At 41.9% G+C, this 7,657-nt stretch overlaps 1 long non-coding RNA gene across 1 annotated transcript; it reads right to left on the reverse strand.

The window, feature by feature from the left end:
- Positions 1 to 729: 729 nt before the first annotated feature.
- Positions 730 to 6,987, reverse strand: LOC134055841 (uncharacterized). Its single transcript, XR_009934112.1, has 2 exons — positions 6,325 to 6,987; positions 730 to 1,377 (listed from the first exon to the last, which is right to left on the reverse strand). It is a non-coding gene; the product is annotated as an uncharacterized LOC134055841 (long non-coding RNA).
- Between the last annotated feature and the right edge of the window lie 670 nt (positions 6,988 to 7,657).

Consider the following 7,657-nt stretch of genomic DNA (forward strand, 5'->3'; position numbering starts at 1 on the left):
CAACCCCAATATCCACAATAATATTCTCCCGGATAATTACAATAGGACCTCCCGGGATTTGAGGCAGGGCACATATAAAAGCTTGTATGATTTAAGGGACCACAATGTTGTACTTTAGTTAAATTAAAAACTCCTGCTGTAAAACTTGGGGCTTCAGAGGAGATGACAGACTGGAGCTCATGCTTTGTATCATGACTTTCCCATCTACTTAAGGTCCACTTAAAAGGTTCATGGTCAGCTGCTATTGGTTTTATAATAAATCCTAAAAATATTTTCATTACACATACCTTTAGAGTTGTGGGTTGCTTATGGCCGAAACTAATTTGTTGTTTGTAAATTCTTTTTGTTTTATTTCCCTTGTTACCCTCTTTTCGGCCTGGGGTTCACACGTGGGTGAGTACCTTAGTGGTAACTAAATTGGGAGGCTCTTTTTCCCCACTGTTCACCCTTCTGCCTCGCCCGCCAACTAGATTGCGGCTAGCTGCGGGGTAACCCATCTTCACGGCAGCAAGGATGTTCTTCAGGGGTAGAGCTTGCTCCCCTCCTCCACTTTCTTCTTGTGGCATGCCAATTTTTGTCCTTTACTGGTGGGGTGTCACACCTCAATCCTTTTACTTGTTTTCGGCACTCCGCCTTCACAATATCCGTGTTATACGGTCCCACAGGCTCGTTAGAGTGATAACAACAAAGTTCGGGGTTTATACCTTTAGAAAATATTTGCCACCAGGATGGGGATCCCACTTTAAGCTCTCGAGCTGCTACTTTCTGACTTAGGGCCAGGGCAGTCAGCTCGCGCTGTTCCCCCCAACAGGGTTGACACACACTTCTAGGAGCCCGCCCTCTTCGGCAATGAACCCACCACAACTCTTTACAGATTTTACAACAAAAACATATAAATGGATAACAATTACAATCTAACCAACTACAAACTATTCTTATATTATTGTGATCAACATTTTCTTCCCCATTATATAACTTATCTTTATTTATTAATCTTATTTCTCAATAGTAGGGTTGTTGGGTAAGTTTTTCTAAATATTCACAATATCCAGGTGGTTCTGAAGTTCCAATCAGTTCTTTCTGCAACACTCAATTATCCCCTACCCAAATGTCCCCAGCGTCCATTTAGGATAAAGTCCTTGTTAAAGTAAACTTCAAATCTCCAGGTGTTCCTTTGATATTCCACTGAGGATCCTTGTTTTTGGAGAATTCTGATGGATTTATGGGTCCTTTTATTCGACTAGCATGAGTCCATCCTTTCTCTGCTGTTCGTACTGCCGTATCAGTGGTGAGTAGTACTAAATACGGTCTCTCCCACTTCGGGGTTAACGGGTTCTCTTTCCAGCTCCGGACCAGGACCCAATCTCCCGGCTGCACCTGGTGTAACATAAGATCTAAAGGTGGTCTTTGGGCCCATATTCCTTTCTCTCACAATTGTTTTCTGTATTTCATTAATACAGTAAGGTACTTGTTTAAATGTTGATCATCAATGTTAGGATTATTTTGTACCTTTTCTAAATTGTATGGCATTCCATATAACATTTCAAAAGGTGACAATCTGATATCAGCCCGTGGCTGAGTTCGAATATTTAATAGGGCCAGCGGAATACATTTCACCCATGACAATTTGGTTTCTAATACCAATTTTGTTAATTGCTTCTTTATTTCCCTATTTATTCTTTCTACTCTTCTTGAACTTTGAGGATGGTAAGGTGTATGTTGCTCCCATCTAATTCTTAACACTTCAGCTAATTCCTGTGTTATTTTGGATGTAAAATGTGGACCCTTATCTGAGTCGATGGTTTCAGGTACCCCATATCTGGGCACTATTTCTTCACAACTGTTTTGGCAGTTTCCCTTGTTGTTGGGAATGCTTCTACATAATGTGTTAAGTGGTCCACTATTACCAGAAGATATCTGGTTCTTCCTACTTTGGGTAGTTCTGTAAAATTTATTTGTAAATTTGCAAATGGCCTTTTTGACACCGGTCGTCCCCCTGGAAGTAGTTTTCTTAGGTTGCTACGATTGACTCGAAGGCAGGTGGGACAGTTTTTGGTAATGTGTTTAGCCAAATTCTGTACTCCAATGCTCATAAATTTGGTTGCAAAATGATCAACTAATCCTTGGGCCCCCCAGTGTGTTCCTGGTCGTGTGTGTGTCCCTTGGTGTAGTCTATACAGCATTCGTTGGGCCACTGCCTTAGGTAATACTTCTCGCCCATCTTCCATCACCCATCTCCCCTCTTTTTCCTTTATTCCTATTTTTTTTTTAATTTCTCTTTTTCTTCATTAGTAAATACCAACTCCACTTCAACTATCTCATTCCCGAGTGTTTCCTTAATCTGTGGCTTTTCCTTTAAAGTCATCTCTTTTATTGCTACTCGCTTTGCTTCCTGATCGGCAGCATTATTCCCTCTACTTTTAAAGTCCATTCCTGATTGGTGTCCCTTCAAATGTACTACAGCGATTTTCTTTGGTCCTCTGAGTGCCTGTAGTACTTTTACTATAAGTTTCTGATGAATTAATCCTTTTCCCTGGGAATTTATTAGTCCCCTTTCTTCCCATAGTTTTCCAAAGGTATGCACTACTCCAAACCCATATTTAGAGTCAGTATAAATTGTCCCTTCTTTTCTCTTCAAAAGTATCAAAGCCCGAAGTATTGCGTATAATTCACATGCCTGAGCTGACCAAGATTTATCCAACGCTCCAGATTCAATTACTCGTAAGTCTGCTCCCCCTATTATAGCATATCCTGATTTCCTTTCTCCGTCCACTACTCGAGAGGATCCGTCTACAAATAATTTTTCTTCTTCTGGTAGTTCCTCCTCTTCTAAATCAGGTCTAATTTTAGTCTGTTCTTCTATTGTTGCTAAACAATCATGAATCAGGGGCTTCTGGTTCGGCTCTCCATATAGGAAAGCAGCTGGATTTTGTAGGCTGGTAGTTTCTAAGGTAAATCCTGGTGCTTCTAGTAATATTCCTTCATATTTCAAAAGTCTAGTATCCGATATCCACTTTTCTGCTTTTTGTTGCATTATGCCTCGAATATTATGGGGAGATAATACCTTTAAGTTGCCGTTAAAGGTAATTTTCCTAGCCTCTTCCACCAATAATGCACATCCAGCTAATATTTGTAAACATTTGGGCCAGCCCCTACTCACGGGATCCAAAATTTTGGACAAATATGCTACTGGTTTCTTTTTCCCTGCCCAATCCTGTGTAAGTACCCCAAAGGCAACCCCTTCTTCTATATTCACAAATAGGAAAAATTGCCTTTTCAAATCGGGAAGACTTAAAACTGGAGCATGGACCAGACTGTCCTTTAGTATCTCTAATTTTTCGGTATCTTCTTCAGTCCATTTTAACAGTCTAGTTTGTGTTAATTTTTGATATAAAAATCTGGCTTTCCCACTATAATTTTCAATCTATTGTCTACAATATCCTGTGAGGCCCAATATTTGCCGAATTTGTCGTTTATTTTTTTGGTATTGGCAGTAGTAGAATGGCCTGAATCCTCTCAGGATCTATTTTCTTTTCCCCTTTTCTTAAATAATGTCCTAAATATTTTACTTCCTCTTCTGCAAATTGAAGTTTGGCTTTTGAAACTTTTAAGCCTTTCAGCCCTAGGAAATTTAAAAGTTTTATACTCTCCTTTCTCACATCTTCCTCTTTTTCCCCTGCTAACAATAAATCATCCACATATTGTATTAAAGTTACCCTGGGGTTTACTTCATAATCCTCTAGAATCTGTTTTAATGCTTGCCAAAACAAATTAGGGGATTCTGTAAACCCTTGAGGCAATACAGTCCCACCTAAGCTGCTGCTTTCTCCCCGTATCTGGGTCTTCCCACTCAAAAGCAAAATAATCTCTGCTTGCTTCATCCAAAGGGCAAGCCCAAAAAGCATCCTTCAGATCTATTACACTATACCACAAGTCATTAGGGCCCAATTTACTTAATAGTGTATATGGATTTGCTACCACCGGGAACTTAGCTATTGTTCTCTTATTTATTTCCCTTAAGTCATGTACTAAGCGGTAGGATCCATTTGGTTTTTTTTTTTACTGGGAGAATAGGTGTGTTATATGGTGACATGCAAGGTTTTAATAATCCTTGATTTAACAGGCGGTCCACCTCAGGTTTTAATCCCTTTCTTCCCTCCAAGGATATTGGGTATTGCTTTATTCTTACTGGGATTTCAGGATTTTTAATCTTTACTTTAAAAGGAGCAATTTTCAACTGCCCCACACTTTCAGAGTCATACCACACTTCCGGATTAATTTTGCTTTCATCTTCTTGTCTAAGAGGGCAAAGTCGAATTTGTATTCCTCGTTCCACCACTTCTATTTGGACTCCCAATTCTATAATCATGTCTCGGCCTAATAAATTATAATCTGATTCTGGAACAAGCAAAAAGCTTCCTATTCCCATCTTAAATTCTGATTCCACCATTACTCGCTTTATCACTTTTACCTCAAAAGGCTCTCCCTTCGCTCCAACTACAGTGGCGGTCTCTTTAGACAAAACACATCCTTTTGGCAAAAACTGAAGGGTTGATCTTTCCGCGCCAGTGTCAACTAAAAAGGTAATTTCTTGGCCATGGGGACCCACTTTAAGTTTTATCAAGGGCTCTTTTCGATGTTTCTGGGTCTCCAACAAATAGAGCCCCTGACCCTCCTAATCCTCCTTAAATTCCTTCTCATCTCTCAGCCGAACACGGCACTCTCTTTTGAAATGACCCCTCTTTCCACAGTAAAAACACGTTTTCACTTCTTGCTTTTCTCTGGAATCCTTTCCTCTTGCTGATGGCTGATTCATCCGCCCTGGCTCTTTCCTAAATCTTCCTGCGTTCTGATCCCGTTCTCTAGTCTCACGTACCGCAGCCACCATCATCCTTACTTGCTTTTTATGGCTCTCTTCTTCTCTTCGCACATATACTTTCTGTGCTTCCCTTAACAGTTCATCTAATCCCCTATCCTGCCAATCTTCCAACTTTTGAATTTTCTTCCTAATGTCTTCTCATGATTTAGAAACAAAATGCACCTTCAATACTGCCTGTCCCATCTGGCCATTAGGGTCCATTCCAGAGTAAAGCTGGAAATTCTTTCTTAACCTTTCCAGCCATTCAGTGGGGGTCTCGTCCTTCTTCTGCCTTTCATTAAAAGCCTTGTTTATATTTTGGCCTCTGGGAACAGATTCTCTAATCCCCTGCACAATTATAGTCCTAAGGTCTTGCATATGGACTCTATGGACTGGATTTTAGTGATCCCAGTTAGGGTTCTGCAGCGGCCATTTTATGTTTGCTGCCGGCGCTTGGGCATGTTGTAAATCCCAAATACGCATACCCTCCCTTCTGATCATGTTCTTTTCTTCAGCCGTGAGCAAAATATTTAATATAGATTGCAATTCCTCCCAGGTATACATATTCGGGCCCAAAAACTGATCCACCCTTTCAGCCACCCCTAACGGATCTTCTAGCAAGTGTCCCATTTCTTTCTTAAAATCCCTAAAGTCCCCAGAACTAAGAGGCACGGACACGAATCCTATGCCTGCTTGCGGACCTCCCATCGGCATTTCCCTTAAGGGGAATAGGCCCTTTCGGGATCTGCTCCGAGTTGTCGGCCCGGTGTAGTCTGATTGGTCTGAATCAGATTCCTCCCCTGGGGGTGCATTAGGACCCGCTGCTTCCTGCGCTTGGGGAGGAGGCACATACGGGGGAGGGGCTATAATCGTCTCCTCGGCCCGACTTCCCTTTCTCTTTTCTTTATTTTTCTTGGATTTCTCAGTCAGCTTAAAAATAAATACTTTTGGGCGGCCTACTCACACCTTTGCGTACTCACTCTCCTCTATACAAAAAAGTTTTCTTTGTATTCACCCAAATATTTAGTTTTTGTTTCACCCAGTCCTCAGAGGACCCAAATATTGGCCAAAACACATTTTTTGAAATTTCCTTTCCACCCCACACCTCCACACAATAATGTATCATCCTAGCCTTATCTTTTCCTTCCGTATTTGGAAAATGTTCTCAATTTTCTAATAAAAACCCTAAGGGACTATTTCTTGGTACGGGTGGAAGTTTAATCTCTGCAGGAGGCTTACTCTTCCCCTGCCCCATTTCTTCCGGAGTACCTTCACTCGCACATATACAAAATATCGCTTTCGCTTCCCCTGTTTCGTGGCCCAAGCCCTCGCGGGTCAGTGGGAACCGCACTACTAAGGGTCCGCACTTGCTTGGGGAATCCGGCTGCCAGTTCCCCTCTCACACACACATCGAGTCACTGTACTCCAGGATCCCGACCCCGCCCGAACGGATCCCGTATACTTACGCGTCCTGCGTCTTCGTCCGGACCTTGTGCACAAAGCTTTTAAGGGGTTCCCTGGGCCCTCAATTCCCTTTGCTTTCCTTTCCTTAATTTTAGGTTCGTCGGTCGGGAGTAGGGCGACCTCCTAACCCCGAGGGCCACCAAAATGGTGGGGCGCCCCCCTCACGGGTAGAAAATCACCCCTATCACCGATCCGAGTCACGGCACCAAATTGTTATCAATGAGCACAACGGGCCATTTTAGCCAATTAAAATAGCAATTTATTAGAAAGAAAAGCAAAATGCAGCGCTGGGCAACAGGGGAGTCACCGCTCCACCAACTGCCGCGCCGACCGGGGTTTTCAGTTCTCTTTTTAAGCACCCGCTCTTCTTGTTGAGTCATCCTCTTGGTGCTTATTGCGCATGCTCCGGCAGTTGATAGGGGTTCGTTTTCTACCTTCTGGTGGTCGTTGATAAAGGCCCTCACGAGTCTTCCTCAGTATCCTCTTCTTGACTTGGGCTGCAAAAAGTTCTTACGCAACCTTATAAGTATTGATTGCAACACTATTTGTTCTTTATAACTAGTTTCACTTACGCAAACCGTTTCTTTAAGCATAGCTGCAGTTACTGATTTACATTGTTCTTAACCTTATACGGACAGTGAACAAAAAGGGACTTCTGTTTCTTATCACAACGATATTAATCTTACTGCTTTCAATCCCTCCTCATTTTCTCAAGAGGTATCTTTACTAACTTTTAATTTCCATTGACTCACTCTCTTTTCCTGGGTCCTTTTTAATTTTGTGGTTTTTCTCAATGACCTTTCCTGTCCTTTTGTAGCCGTTTCTGGATCGGGAGGCCTGGCTGCCACCTGCATCCCCTTGCTCACCTGCAGAATGAACTGCACTGAGCAAGGTGTCAAAAGGGGCATGGTAAAAAGATGAGAGTTGCTGCAGCACATCAGAGGAGGAGCAGCATTCGTTTAAGCCATGGTCTGCCATGGAACCACGAAAACCTGTCCCATTCCCATCCTTTCCCTGTTTGGACTGGTACTTGAGCTACTTTCTTATTTCCTTTATGTTTTAGCACTTTTCAGTTATCACCTATTTACAAACAGCAGTTTGAGTCATTTCATTTTCCTCAAATTCCTCCATCTTCTCTTAATAGCTGTTCTGATACCAAGTCATAGTGCAATGTCTTATTCTTCATTTTAGTGGATTGGTTGGTAGGAAGGTCAGGACCTGGAGCTGTCTGGGTTATTACTGTTTCCAGGAATGATAATCTATTCTTTAAATAATAATAATCCTTTTTAACCTAATTATGCTAGTCGAATTATGTATGGATTTTCTTTCACGTGA

Source organism: Cinclus cinclus, chromosome 35 (assembly GCF_963662255.1).
Source record: "Cinclus cinclus chromosome 35, bCinCin1.1, whole genome shotgun sequence".
In the NCBI taxonomy this organism is placed as follows: Eukaryota; Metazoa; Chordata; class Aves; order Passeriformes; family Cinclidae; genus Cinclus; species Cinclus cinclus.